Source organism: Pongo abelii, chromosome 5 (genome assembly GCF_028885655.2).
Source record: "Pongo abelii isolate AG06213 chromosome 5, NHGRI_mPonAbe1-v2.0_pri, whole genome shotgun sequence".
NCBI lineage: Eukaryota > Metazoa > Chordata > Mammalia > Primates > Hominidae > Pongo > Pongo abelii.
This window is the reverse complement of record NC_071990.2, coordinates 158,206,495-158,222,662: the sequence shown is the minus strand read 5'-3', so window position 1 is coordinate 158,222,662 and position 16,168 is coordinate 158,206,495.

Genomic DNA, 16,168 nt, shown 5'->3' with positions numbered 1-16,168 from the left:
CCTTTCTTTTTCTAGAGTGGGTGTAAGAGTCAGTTAGCACCTAGGCATGGGAACCAAGGCCTGGCCACCCTCCCAGGGGCCCCTGATGATGCAGACAGGCCCAGCGTGGGCCTTCTCTGGGCTTGGGAGGGAAAGAAGTAAGGTTAAGTTTAGTTTTCTTTTGAAGTTAATAATCTCCTACAAAGGCTTTTAGTAAGATAAAGCAGACACCTTAGACAGCATTTAACATTTCCTTTTTCTTTTCTTGAGGTTGGTGAAATCTGAGGGCATCAGGTCTTGGAAAGGCAGGTATTGGCCCATCACCAGGAAATGTGTGCCAGCCGGAGACCCTGGGCAGGGTGGGACATGCCCCTTCTCAGTGCCCCCTGCTCCTCCTCTTCAGCTGGGCGCTGGGTGCAGAACAAAGAAATGCTTTGCTCTTGTTCTCGCTTATAAGTGGGAGCTGAACAATGTGAACACATGGACACAGGGAGGAGAATAACACACACTGGGGCCTGTCGGGGGGTCGGGCAGGGAGAGGGAGAGCATCAGGAAGAATATGGACTTGCTGGGTTTAATGCCTAGGCGATGGGTTGATAGGTGCAGCAAATTACCTTGGCACACGTTTACATATGTAACAAACTTGCACATCCTGCACATGTACCCCGGAACTTAAAAAAACAAAAACAAAAACAAAAAACAGTAAATGCTTTGCTCTCCAAATCCCTCTTTCTCCCAGACTGGACAGAAAGGAAACCGAAGGAAACATCTGAGTGGCTGGTGTCTCTCTTTTACATTCCACCATGGCAGGCAGGGGCCTCTTTGAATGAGCAGTTTTCTTGTTCAAAGGGACAGTCTCCAGACGGCATTGGGAGAAGTCTGTCTGTAACATTCTATGCCTTCTCATGACCACAGCTTATTTGAGGAATGACACTATTTCCAGAACAGATTCTGATGGAGATTTTGGACCAGTTTTGAAAATGCTGTAGGGATAAACATTCTCAGATGTGCTGAACTTGGGATGATGTGTGGATACTTTAAGAGGAGCAAAACCAAACAAAATGAAATAGCGGCCTTTTACTCAGACAGTGTTCCAATCAGAGATGGGCATGCTGTGTATGAGGGTGAAGTTCGTGGTGGTGCTGGATAAAGGAGGAAGAAGACAAACTCTGAGCATTTGCAGGTTGATATGTACTCACGATCTTATTTCATCTTTCCAACAACCAGTGTGGAGTGGAATATTTTATTTTTCATTAATTTTTTCCTCCGCTTTATTGAAGTATCATTAGTATACCAAAAAACTGCACGTAATAATGTATCTAATTTGGTGAGTTTGGACAAATGTATACAACTCATGTTACTCTCTCCCCAATGCAGATAATAAACACATCTATCACCTCTTCAAATTTTTTATGTCCCTTCTTTTTTTTATGGTATTAACACTGCATGAAATCCACCCTCTTAACACATTTTTAAGTATACAATACCTCATTTCAAACTCTAGGTACTATGTTGTCCAGCATCTCTCTGGAACATACTCATCTTGTGTAATCGTAACTTTATACCCGTTGAACAACAATTTACCTTGAAGCAGAATATTTTAGAATTTTATTTTATGCATGAGAAAGCAGAATCAGAGAGGTTCAGCCACTTGTCCAAGTCATGGCTGGTCAGTGCTGGAACCGGACCCGGAACCAGGCCTCAACCTCCCCATTCAGTGCCCTCTTCCTGCCAGGGAGTGAGTGGTGCAGCCGGTGGCCTGGAAGAGGCCGTCTGCTGCCACCCCACTTTAGTATCTCAGTTGGATTTGGGGTGGTTGGTTGGGTCCACTCAGATTCAGATGCCTCCACTGAATAACACCTAAATGGCATTTTTTATCTCGAGACTCTCAAAAAAAAAAAAAAAAAAAAAAAAAAGAGAAGAACCAGAGTAACAACCTGAATTAGTATCACATAGGTTTCCTTAGCAGAGACATCAGAGAGAGAGAACTGAGTATATGGCTTTGGTGTCAGAGGACACGGGTTTCATCCTGTCTCGCCATTTACTAGTGGTGTGACCTTGGGCAAGCTACTCAAGCTCTCTGAATTCAGTTTCCTTTCAGTGAAATGGAGCCTATAAGAGTTTGTAGCTCAAAGGGTTGTTGGTGAAGGTCAAAGGAGTTAATGCAAATAAGCACTTAGCACAGTGCCTAGTGCACAAAAAGAGCTAAATGGAGTTAGGTGTTATTATTCCAAATAATTAATTAAATTAATTCAACAGATCTGGCTTTCCCTAATTGCCTCTTCACTTGGGTTGGTTGGGTTGGTTTTTCTCTTGCCATTGATGTCTAAAAGGGCAACTTTCAGCCCTGATTTCTTCATTCATGCCCTGTATATCAAGCTTATTCATTGATTACTTATAGGATATAGGAATTGCCAGGAAGGGTGTAACATTCTATTAGTTTGGTGCAAAAGTAATTGTGGTTTGTGCCATTAATAAAAGAAACCCAGTGAGGATGTGCATTCATTTAAATAAGCAGCAATGTGAACATGAGTAAATATTATTGCACGAGCCTGTATTTCTTTTCCAGTGGGCCTAATCTGTACCTTTTGTAGCTTGGATTAGGGTCGCAGTGCATGTATGTTCTGTCTCTGGTGTGGTTGGCTGTGTGTGTAAAGACTTCTTCGTAATGTGTCAATGTTCTATGAAAGAAGGCTCCCCTGTCAGGAGCGATCCCAGAGTGAACAACCTATTTCTAATGCAGTAATAAATTGCTATTTTCTCTGTCAAGGATTTGAAGGGCTAGTGGGAAACATACAGGACGTACGTTCTGGTAGTTAACAGGCTTTTGGAAACCATGCCCAAACATGGGTTTAGAAGCCATAAGCCACACCCACTCCCTCTTGTGTCACTGAGGCCAAGGGGCGGTCACCATTTCTCACTGCACTCATGAGGATGAACTTTATGTGCATGGAAACTGCTTCCCTCCTTTGTGTTGCTTCCCATACTCTGGGCATTTGGGTTGGCAAAATGCCCCTCAGTCACCTCCTCCAGGCAAACTCATAGAGCTCAATGTGTGTAGCTCAGCAGCTCTTTCCACGTGCCCTCCTCCCTCCCCACTGGATTACCACCACATCCTTTGGTGAATAGCCCATCTCTGTCATTTAGTAATCCTGCTCAGGACTCCTCCATGAATCCTCTTACATTCTTTGCTAACTAACCCTACATGGTAACTAACCCTACAGGTGTGAGCCACCTCACCCAGCCTCTTTTTTTTTTTTTTTTTTTTTAAATCCCCTCCTTTATACCTTGAGAAGGCCTTATTTATTGTGCTTATTTGCCTGTGTTCCTAATACTTTTGTCTTATTTCTAAAATTATTTTTTCTTTTATGTATAATTTTTTCTTGAGTTTTATCCCCTTGTTTGAATTTTTCTAATTCTGATAGACGTTGGTCTTTCACATCATATCATTTTCTTAATGTTTTTTTAGCTTATTCTGAAAAAGTATATTATAGTTTTGATCTTCTTTTGTTTTTTAGTATGTCTTTCTGGTATTCTTTCACTGTCTTTAGGGATGTCATTCTGATACTAATTTTATTTTTTCTTACAGTCAATTTGTATTGGAATTGACCTGTATGTTTTTCTGTTGCTCGCTTTTATGTGGATTTTGTTTTCCCAATTTTTTAGAAGAATAAGCTCTTAGAGTTGCTAACTTTGTGCCTCTCCCTCTTAGGTTGTTTTTGTATAGTGATAGGAAACAAGGGGCAACTGGCTTGCTATTTCCTGACTGTTTTCCTTCCACCGTGCCCCGCTTTTATCTGTGCCTTCTCTTTCCTTTGCCTCTATTGTCCCTCTGCTGCAAGATTGTGGTTGCATTCCTGACAGTGTCTCCTCGGCATGGGCCCCTTCCTGGAAGGGAGACTCGGCTGGTCAGTTTGGAGGGTTTAGAGGAGCTAGATGACTTGAGCCCCTCTGACCTGGTAGCCACAGGCCCCTGTGCTGGCCCATGATGCAGAAGAAAACCCTTTCTGGACTCAGTGGCTCCTCTCAGATCAGCCCAGCACACTTCCCCAGGAATCCCTGCTGTTCATTTAGGGTTCTGCTCACAAGCCTGTCCTGTTCCTTGTCTCTATTTTCTTCCTCACAGATGCCAATGACATGTTGGCATTGGGCAGTCAGGACTTTAGGACACTCACTTGTATTTTGGGATTTGCAGAGAAACCTTGTCATTTAGTTTCTTTTCTTTCTTTCTTTTTTTTTTTTTGAGAAGGAGTTTCACTCTTGTTGTCTAGGCTGGAGTGCTGCAGTGGCACGATCTTGCCTCACTGCAACCTCCACCTCCCGGGTTGAAGTGATTCTCCTGCCTCAGCTTCCCAAGTAGCTGGGATTACAGGTGCCTGCCACCACGCCTGGCTAATTTTTGTATTTTTAGTAGAGATGGGGTTTCACCATGTTGGCCACACTGGTCTCAAACTCCTGACCTCAGGTGGTCCACCCACCTTGGCCTCCCAAAGTGCTGGGATTACAGGTGAGCCACCATGCCCGGCCAAAACCTTGTCGTCTAGTTTTGTTACAGATGTTGTCCATGTGTTTTGTTGTTTTGTCCATGTGTTTTGCTCTGTTTTACGTGACAATTCTGGAAGATCAAAAATTGTGCTGTTAATACCACAGCCATCTTCCCAGAATTCCTCTGCCTACTTGTTTTGTAGAGGTTTGCTTTTGTGATGTTGTGCAAGACAGCCTGGGTCCATCCAGCTGCTCCCATGAGGCTGACGGGCGCTGGAGGACAGGGACCATGCGTCCCTCTGCTTCTGCTAAAGCTCATTACTGGGCAGTGCTCTGCGTGGTGACAATGGACCTGCTTCACCATGGCTACTTGTATGGCAAATCACCAGTGGCTCACATTTCTTTATTCAAGTTCACGAGGCTACCGGTGTCTGCCATTTCATTTTTTCTTAAATTCTTCAGAATTAGCAGCATCTTCTGTAACCAGATCCCCAGACGACACCTTCATGTGTCCACTCTTTCTGACCATCACCCAGAAAGACTGCATGTGAGCTGAGATTAATAGTTAACCTGACACCCCCCGCCCACTTTTTGGCCTATAAAACATTTGTTTGGTCTCTGTGTGAAATGTGTTGTTATAAAAGCACAGGGGCGTACGTGTCAGAAATAACCTTAAGTTAAAATAAGGAAATTGATTAGCATACAGTAGGTTTTTATTGTTAAGTGGGAATGCAGCCCTTCCTGCGGGGATTGGCATTAAACAAGATGATTGATAAATTGTTATATTCACACAGTGTCACTCAGTGATATAATCATGCCTTTTGTAAATATTTGGTCAAGAGAGCAATCCAGCTGTTTCCAGTCAGGTTTCATCCAGTCAGCCAGTGTTCTGATTTATCTCTCGTGCTGTCTAAGCATTGAGGAAGCTCACATTTTTATGAGCCTCTAAATACCCATAATAGTAAACAGCGAAACTGATGGCCGTAATAGCAATAGCCCAAGTAATTATAAAGAAGGATCTCTGTGATGGCCAGAAGTAAGAATAAGGAAGAGGCTATATTTTTTGCTTTGTGTCGAAATATATGTCACTATCTCTACCTTTAAAACACTGTGAATACCAAGAAGCCAATATAACCGTTTGTTATCAGGGTCATAAAAGACCCATGGATGAGACCGGAAAAGTTTGTGAGCTCTGTTTTTAACCTTCAACCATATGTTGACCAAGGAATTAAAAAAACAATCTAGGATCTACTTTCTCATTCTCTTCTTCAGAGTTGTTCAGTATGAAAAAGTGCTCATTTGGGGTGTAGACTTGCAGTGTTTTGGGGAGGCAGGATCATCTTCCTGACCTCTCAGGCCACCCGGTGTAGGCAGGGGCAGGGTGGAGGAGGCTGTTCCCCACGCAGGAGGAGGGGGAGCAGTTCTGCGGCCTCTGCCTCTAGAGAAGAGGGTGCGTGGGGTGGTGGAGAGCACCAAGGTGGGAGAGGGCTCTCGTGGGTTGGCGCAGCATGTATGTGTGGAGTACACAGACTGAAGGACCCATCCCAGGAGACAAGAAGAGAAAGAGAAGAGAGGAAGGTCAGTCTGTGGCTGCCAGTGGACCACTGGATAGGTGGCGGGTCTCCTATTTAAGAAACAGCAGTGGAACAGAAACAGATGTGAAGCATAGTTTTTGTTTTCTGCTCCATTAGTCATTTTGTCAATTTGCTGTCATTAGTGATCTGGGCCTAGAGAACTCAAGAAGCGCTGGCATTGAGGGTGTTTGCATTCACTGCCGTAGTTTTTCTGGGTTACCCTACTCAATTCCTTTGCAATACACTAGGGCAGAGTTAAGGTCTCAGCGTAAGTAACCATCAGGTTTTTACAGTAAAAAAATATATACATTAACAAATACAAGTTGTTTTTCTTTAATTAAAAAGGATCTGTGTCTGAGTTGGAGCTCCAATTAAAGCTGATGCGGTTCATCATTGTTTAGAGGTTGGTGTTGTGTTTCCATTTATGTAGTGAGCCTCTGGGCTTATTAAATATATGTGTATTTTTTTTTTTCATGTGGAGAGCCTAACTACTTTATAAGACAGAAAAGGTGAGGCTGAAGAGGAAGTTGGTGAAATTAATATGCGGAGAGGCATACAAGAACACCAATAATGGTTTTTATTTATATGTATGATATTAAACAAGTAGATGTTGCCAATATCTGACCACTTCAGAGGGAAACAGTGAGAAAGGTGAATGAGGCAAAGGTGGGTGGGAGTTAAGTGTCAAATGAAATCATAGTAGAGAGCTTTCCCCTGAGAATCCTGGCTAAGAGCTAGGCTGTGTTTCTTAGGCTTGGTTAGTACAATGTGAGGAGTGGGGAGACTCACCTGGGCCCGTTATGGATCTTACCAAAATCATACCATTAATTAAGGATCTTTCCTGAAGGTGGGGTGGCATTCTAAAGCAGAATCTTTAGAGAATCTTCCTAGATTTCGATAAGCACTTCTTTGCCTAATTACTACCTTAGTTCCATAAGTAACTAAAAACCACAGTGAAAACCCCATTATTTACATTATTCCAATTGATATTTCCTCATAAATTACACTTTTGTTTTCCAGACCGGTTACATTTCCTGTGTGGCTAATTATATTAGGCAGTTCCTTTAATTTACACACTGTTTCCTGCAATTTACACTCATTTCTCAGAAAATGCTTGGTCAGCATCCCCATCCTTTGCTTTTAGAGAGCAGACCAAGGTTACTGCAACATGCAGCTTCTCGAAGGACTGAACACTTTGTTGCAACAGTCCTACAGACAGGTACTTTGATATGAGGTGCTAATAATAGGGACTGAGGCCTTGGGTAGGAATGAGAATTTAAAGGAACGAATTGGGGAAGTGGCATGAAACTGCATGGGTAAGATGTTGTTTAGCGCAGGGGAGTGGGCAGAGCAACCCATGAACTCACGGATTATTTATAAGTGAGCAGTGTGCTCTAAAAGAGATTTAAATTCTGCATGTCGGATTGTGTATTTTCTGTGATGCTCTGTCTTGATGGCTTCGTCTATTCAATCCGTACTTGATTTGATTTAGTAAGAACCTAGTTATGAGTGACACCGTGCTCTAAATTCTACAAAAATAATGCATTCACCGAACGGCATTTTTCAAACTTTATGTAATCTGGAAACCTTCCTTACAAGGATTCCAAGCAGAAGCCCCAAAGAGATACAAATGGGTTGCTTGCTTTAAGGAAGAGCATCCTCTTTCCCTTTAGTTCCCTTCTGCCTCTGGTCCTGGTCATTCCATTCATTGATTCATTAATAAGCATTTGTTCTACACAAAGCATGGCCAAGGTATTATGGACAAGGTTCGTGGATATGCAACCTATGCAGTCACACAGGCGCCCACACCTTGTTTAAATGCTCCGCTGTCATTGTCTTGAAATTCTTCATTTTTGAGCAAGGCGTGCTGCATTTGTATTCTGCGGTGGGCTCGGCAAATTATGTAGCTGCTTCCAATTTTAGGAGCTAGGAGAGGTGAAAAATAGTAAACCAAACATGGATCATGACCCTAAGGAACTTATAATATATATTGGTTCTAGTTACTTAGAACCTAAGCCCTGTTGTTGTCTCATCTGGCATATTCTCAAGAACATTGTCGTGGCTCCTGAGTCTGATGGTCTTCATGTTCATATTGCCTAGCGATGCACAAATCGGGCTGGAGAGAGAGTTTCTTCCTTCTGAACTGGAAGGCTGGTGACTCCCACATGACATAGAGATTCCACGGGCAGAACTCGGACACAGTTGGTTGACCTCGAATGGATGAAGCTTTTCTTTTGAGATGGAGTTTTGCTCCTGTTGCTCAGGGTGGAGTGCAATGGCATGATCTCAGCTCACCGCAACCTCCGCCTTCTGGGTTCAAGCGATTCTCCTGCCTCAGCTTCCCTAGTAGCTGGGATTATAGGCATGCACCACCATGCCTAGGAAATTTTGTATTTTTAGTAGAGATGGGGTTTCTCCATGTTGGTCAGTCTGATCTTGAACTCCCAGCCTCAGATGATCTACCTGCCTTGGCCTCCCAAAGTGCTGGGATTACAGGCGTGAGCCCCTGCACCTGGCCGAAGCCTTTCTATATCTAGCTATTGTGTCTGTGTTTGTGAAGGTGACTGAATTTAGGACTGTGCAGAGTTCATTCATTTTTTTTCCCTTTCTCCCTTATAGAAGCTGTTTGGTTTTAACCAAGAGGTGTAATAAAAAAAGAGACCGTTTCAGGTATTTACCAGCGGACCTGCCTGGGCTGTGAACAGGAAACTCATGAAACATTTGTGCTGTGCTCAGAAGGGCTGTTCAACTGGAAATTCCCTTCACTGTTCAACTTGAAGTCACTAAAATAAGCAGATACTCTCAGCTGCCTCCGTCTCGCCAGGCTTTCTCTCTCTGTGGCCTATAATAGTCCATGATTTGGACTGTGGCCTGGTAGAGGGACTTTCCTGTGCTGTAAATAGGAGGCCATCAAGAAAGAAAAAGGAAAAGAAAGTAAACTGTGGAATAAACAGCATGATAAAAAGGAATTGTGCTGTTCAAGAATGTGAAAGAACGTAAGGCTTTGTTTATCTATTGTTACCAATGGCCCAGAGAGGATGAAGTGAAATACATTTATTCAGTGATATTTCTTTTCCTACAGCCCCAGACATCTTTGGGGTTGACTGTGTTTGGAGGACTCCACTGGTACAGTCCACAAAGGTTGGAGCAGTGGGGTGGCCCTGGGGGTGGGGGTCGTGCTTGTCACTATATCCCTTAGGACTCTTTGGTGGCAAATTACAGAAACTCAACTCAAGCTACTAAAATAAAAAGGGGTTTTGTTTTAAAAATATTGGGTGTCTCTTAGGACCCAAGGAGAAGAACGTGGTTCATGTCAGAAAAAACAGTAACCAGGCTCTGAGTTTTTAGGATTTGCATGGTTGGCTGTCTCTGTGCCTCCCAACCTTTCCATGTCTGTCTTCTCTCCACTCACAGGTAGGGAACTTCTTCCTGGTCCACAGGACAGTAAACATGGCAGCCAATGGCTTCTAAGCACCGCATCTTGAGTCTGGTAACCCAGGAGAAATTAGCTTCTTTGCTTCAGTTTCAGGGTTAGTTTCTATAGAGGAAATGTAATTGGCTCAATTTGGGGCAGTTGGCCACCTGGACCAATCAACCAGCCTGGGTGTGGGATCACATTGTGCTATGTGGAAACCATGTAGATGGCAGCAGAAGCTTCCAGGAGAAGGGGAGCCAAGGTCACATGGAGGTGGACTCCACACACACAAACTGTGGTCCAGCAATTCACATAGAGGTGTACTTTTTTTTCCTGATAAGGTAACCAAACTTAATAGATAACTGAATGCTACTCTATGATACATTTGGATTTTTATCAGAGATTAGTTTCTTATAATGTTTGTGTAGACAAGATGAAGGTGTGTGAGCTGCAGGAATAAGGGACGCCATAAGAGACAAAAGGAGTGACGGAGTAAGGCCAGCTGGTTTGAAGGGAGAGCTTTCAAGTAGAAGCTGAAGTCTACACTGGGCAAGGTGGTTCACTGGGATGGTGACACAGGAACATCAAAACCCCAGGAAAAGGTGACTACAGGAGCAGGAGTGGGGACATCAGGCTTGGGGAGAAGCTGGAGTGGCAATGGAGCCAGGGACAGAAAGCAAAGGGGGTAGCAACAGTGAATTCCGGGAGATTTTATACACTTCATCCCTCTTATTCTTAAAGTAGCTATTACCTGTGACTGACCCTAGAGCAGTGCCTAACAAGAAGTACGTGCAGGGAGCACTAGTTGGGGAAGTTAATTGCTAGCTGGATAACCAGTGTGTGGATTCATGATCTAATGCCAACCAATAAGGAACTCACTAATGCCTGTCATAGAGCTAGACTCTGGGCTCTCTTTCATTGAATTGATTTATTACTAATTTGAAAGAAGTTGTAGAAGGGCTGATCCACAAGTCTACACAGGACAGTGTGCTAGAAGATGGAATCAGGAGTCGCAAGAGCTCAACAGGCTGAACTAATGGGCATGAATAAGAGAGAGTTCAATACTTCTAAATGTAAAGTCCTCCACTGAGGTTTAGAGCTTGAACGCAAAGATACAGGATGGGGTGTTGGTGGTTGGAAAATTTGGCAGTTCCTCTGAAAAGACCTTGGATTTTGAGTAGATCACTTGAATTCAACAGTGTGAATGAAGATTCCCCTCAAAGCATGTCTTGTAGTATCCAGAAAACTAGAGGAAATAATCTTACTTTCTCATGATGTCAGATGATATTTGGAATTTTTGTTGAGTTCTTAGCATATTATTTTAATGTGTAATAGAGACAAATTGGAACTGTCCAGGGTAGGAGAGGGAAATATCTGAAAACCACAATATAGGAACAGTTCTTGAGGGAACTGAGGTTGTTTGTCAAAGAGTGGACAGTGGTGCTCATCTACCAGCCTTCCTCATCTGCAGGGTCCTTACATGGAAGTGAGACAGATTGGATAAGACTAGATGGCAAAATTAGGAGAAATCAGGGGACAGCATACGGAGGTAGATTTTTGTGTTTTAATAATTAAAAGATCAAATAATAATTTAAAGAGTGAATGCAATTCTTGCAAAGTCATGAATTCATCATTCCCAGATTTGCTGATTCTCAGGGGTGCTGTGGAAGGGATTCTTGTTTGGGGTAAAGAGTTGAGCTTCTTGATCTCTCGTCTTCTTTCTGGCTGTAAGAATCTTGGAGACCAGGTTTCATTCCGAGCTCTTCCAGTAAATAGCTGAATGAATTGGGGTAAGTCACCTACACTCTATGAGCCTCTGTAAAATGGGGTTAATGATTCCTGCCCTCTCTTTCTCAACGGATCATTACAAAGTTCAAATGAGAAAAAACAGGTGAGAGGAGCTTGAAAAGTTGAAATCGCTCTGCCCTTATAGGATTTCATTCTGACTATTCCCTTTGTGAATTTTTCAGACAGCTGCCAACCTCGGAAGGCCCTGCTTGCTGTAGCCTCATTCCTTTGACGTCTTATCCCCCCGAAAGTTTTGTTCAGTCGTTTACACTCATGGCTTTGAATCCATCTATCAAAACTCCTCTGCCAGGAACTGCATTAAGATGTTGGCAGCAGGTGGCTGATTCTCCCCAAATGTGCTGCTTGTTCCAAGGAAGGAGCGTTGGAGAAGGGTGGAGAGAGGTTTTTCTCTTTCTGCCAAACAACATATATTATGATGCCATCTAAATATCAAAAGAGGAGGTGTCTTCCTCAGGAACTTTCTGCAAGACGAGGGTGTGCTGACCTCACTGTACTACTAATTATTCCTTTGTTTTTTTTTTTCTAAATAAATAGGATGCCAACTTTAAGTGGTCTGCCTGTCGCTGTGGCATCATGTTGCTGTAATGCTTCCTGCACTCGCCTCTCTAGCGAGGGCTTCGTAGGAGGAGAACAAAGTGATCTGTACGCAGAAAAGGGCGAAGGCACTTTGTAATTCTATAAAACACTTTGAGGCTTTCAGAAGGTGCTATATACATCAATAAATAATAATAATTTTCACTCTCTCTTCTTCGTAATACTCCCTTAGAAGGTTGAAAATAAAATTTCTTTCGTTATTGATTTTGTCCTTCTACATTTGGCAAACATTGATTTTTCCCTTTCCTAATGGGGCAGAAGCCAACATAGCTGTATTTCATTTACTTTGCTCTCTGAACCCAGAGTCACAGCTGATGTTAGCAGGACCACAAGCATCTCACAGGGACGCCAATATCAGTTGTTTAACTGGAGGGCACAGGGTCTTATAAGAATTGGCCCCAAAATGTCAAGCACATAGTAGGTTCCTGGTCAATCTGTGAGCTGAGAGCAAGTCCAAATATTCAGATGGGGCGATAACTGGGAGAAGGGAAATGTGGGGCTCAGAAGGGGTAAGGTGGGTGGAGCAACTCAGAGGGTGTTTCCCATAGTCTCCTCCAGCTGCCATAACAGAATCCCATAGATTAGGTGGCTTAAACAACAGAAATTTATTTATTTCAGTGTGGAGGCTGGGAACTCCAATATCGGGGTGCCAGCTCTGACAAAGCATGACCTGGGAGCCAGCTGCAGGTAAAAGAAATACTGTGATGCCTGCATTTATTTTCATCTAACTGTGCTGGACTAAGTAGACTGAGTAGGGGATGCAAACTTTGCAGGCGTAGACTCAGCAGTGTTACCTAGAAATGGAGCTTGTCTTTTCCTGAGAGGAGGGAAGAGGGCTTTTTATTCAGGCCAGAGCAACTTCTTAGGAAGGGGATGTGGTCCAGGCAAGGAGTGAGGGGAGAGGAAGGTGTGTACACTGAAGTCACACTTTCAGGTGAGATCATCACTGAGGGTCCTTGTGGTGAGGGTGATGGTGACGATGATGTTGATGCCATAGTACCATGTGCAGGAGACTCTGGCTCCAGTGGCTGCAGCTCAGGAGAATGCAGTTGCTGGGAGACACAGCCAGGACCATGCCCCGGGGCTGCAATACACATTTGCTTAATTGAAAAGATGAGAGCTGGACTGATAAAAATGTACTATTAAACACTGAACATAAACTCGTTTTGATAATTGAAAGAGAAAGTATGTCATATAATAAGACTCCATACATAATTTTTTTAGTTTCAGCTGCTATTCATCCAACCCTTCCCTATTCAATAACAGGAGGTGGTGCTGGGCAAGGTGGTTCACATCTGTATTCCCAGCACTTTGGAAGGCCGAGCTGGGAGGATCGCTTGAGGTCAGGAGTCCAAGACCAGCCTTGGTAACATAGTGAGAGACCCTATCTCTACAAAACACTTGAAACATTAAAAAAATGAAGAAAGGGTAGGATTAACACATTTATCAGGAAGAAAAAGAATATGTTTTAGCGTGCATGCAAACATTGGGCCCTAGATTCCTAAAGTTGGCTTTCTCTGTTTCTGACAAAATCCAAGGGGGTCTGACTCACTGCTGAGTGATGCGGCATCCTGTGTCAACTGCTTTGCTAAAGAGCAGTTCCTCTTTGGAGGACACCTTTAAACAAAGCTACGAGAATGCACATCCTCTTTAGAAGGTGTGTGCTTTGCATGTGTATGGTAAAACAGATTTGAGGTGACTGTTTGCCACAGGGATTAAAACTTTATGGTTTTGATTGCATGTACAAAGGGTGAGAGTTGAAGTAATTATCCTGATAATGAAGGTTAAAAGGCTTTCTCCTGGAAACCCAGATAATTGAAACTAATGTCTATTTTGGCTTGAGACAGCTAGGTAATAGCCTCAATTCTATATTTTGCTTTGCTCACGTAGGCTCTCTAGCAGAAATTTACACTGTTTGCATGTTGGAACATCAGTAAATCTGAACTGCAGCATTAATAATAGACAGGCCAAGCAGCTGATTTGCCAACTAAGATGACAAACATGGATCAACTGTAGTCTCATTCTTTTTCTTTTGGACGGTATTAACCCATACACCCAATGAAAATGTGAATGCATTTATGCGGAATTCCTGGAATGTACGGATTTTGACCAGCGTTTAACGTAGATATCCACTTTCATGGAGACAATCTGGGGAGAAATTAAAAAGCAAAATTTGCTCTGCTCTATAAACATAAAGAAATGGGCACGGGGGATGAATAGTTCTCATTTGCTAAATATACAGCTCATTCGTCTGAGACATAAATAAGAACACTGCCTAAGTAGGTCAGATTTGAGTTTGGGCTTTTCAGAAGACTTGAAAGCTGCACCGTGAATATCCACTTCAAAGCCAGAATCCATTTTTTGTGTGCACATTTTGTTCCTGAGAAGTTTTCCATCTGTTCTCATGTCATGGCTGTGCCACTGTGGCATGTCCTCAGACTCGCTGAATTTCTGGCAACTCACATACTTTACTTTCTAATGTGGCAGGTAGAGGAGATAATTGGGAGACCTTTGCAGCCAGTGCAGGGAGGACGAGGAATGGGGGGAGACTTCTTTGGGAACAAATGGGAGGTGAAGAATGCCCCTCTTGCTGTGTAGCTGCTGGGGTCTCGTTTTTAGCTGGAGGATGTTGAAAGAGAGGAAGGAGCGATCTGAGATGCTCCTCCGGGGGTTTGCATGAAATAAAAAAACGGCGCTGACAGAGGTTAGTGAGGTTCGGTTCACTCCCTTCTCGATACCAGTGCTGTTCTGAATTCAGGATTCTGACAGATTTAAACCCTATTTCCTCGGCGCCGAGGCTACATGATCTGCCTGTCACTTTCTCAAATGATATCTCTCTGACTCCTTTTTCGAGGAGCTCTTCAAGGGGAGGGAACTTTCTCACTAACGTGTCACTCAATCCACCCACCCAGACACCCACTGCTCGTCGAGACTGGCAAAAAAGAAAAAAAAAAAAAAACAACCTCCAGATTTTATACACACTTGAGAAAATGCTTCAAGCCTTCCTCTATACATGTGATTTATGGAATGTGACACAACTCTGGAGTGCAGTTATCAAAAAGCTAAGGTTTCAGGTGAGGCAGGGCATAACCGAACTTTCTGTTATTTTCTCAAGCTGCAGATCTCACTAATAAGAGATGATGTGCATTTTCTTATCCTGGATTGGCTGGCATCAGTGGAATTCCGATGGTGCCGTTAGGAACCACACATGAGCACTGCTTCCATCTGCCTTTTGAAATGAAACCATGTTTGGCTGCTTGTTGATGCCCAGTGCTAGGTGGTATTGCAACCAAAATGTCTCAAGGTGGCATCCAGTCTCTTACTGCAATGCAGGGAACTCCAGGACAATGTCTGATCAGCTCTCTTAAGTCAGGAGATCACAGCCACAAGGGCCTGGCAAGTAGAGAGCTGCCAGATGAGGAGCCGTATCTTCATGAGCCTCCAGTAGTCAGGCATTGCCAGTGCTTTGCAGCACCCACCTCAGAGTGCCATGCAACCACACCGAACGACGGAGGCTCTAGTCCCAGCTCTGTAGGCTCTGTCTATGATCATAGACAACCAGTTCAGGCTCTCTGGCCCTCAGTTTCTTCATCTGTAAAAGGAGAGAATAGAGTTGATGATCTCTCACGTTGCACAAAGTGCTGAAATTCTTTTATGCTGTAGGTAGACTTGGGGATAATTGGTATTCACAGACTCCCAGAGCTGGACATGCCTTAAAGATTGTCTAGTTCAATGGAAATTAACTTGGGGTTTATGAGTCAGTACCAAGTTCAAGGCTATGTGTGGTGGCTCATGCCTGTTAACCCAGCATGTTGGGAGGCCGAGATGAGAGGATTGCTTGGGTCTAGGAGTTCGAGACAAGCCTGGACAACATAGCAAGACCCTGTCCTTAAAAAAATCAATAAAGAAAATTAGCTGGGTGTGGTGACATGTGCCCATAGTCCTAGCTACTTGGGAGGCTGAGGAAGGGGGATGGCTTGAGCCCAGGAGTTGAGGCTGCAGTGAACTGTGATTGCACCACTGCATTCCAGCCTGGGCAACAGAGTAACAAACAAAGAAACAAATGAATAAACAAGCCAAGTTCAAAGACAGCCTTTAGGTGGTTAAATGAACCTCCTGAAATCATGCATAGCCCTTAAGGTGTGTGTGTGTTTCTCTGGGGAGAGGACTCATAGCGTGCATCACATTTTTCAAAGGAGCCTAAAATCTGGAAAGGCTAAGATCTACTGTTCTTTTCCAAATTCTCTGTTTTTCAGTGAGGAAAATGGTGAGAAGGTAAATGGCCTGTGGAAGGTAGTGGATCCCAGAGCTG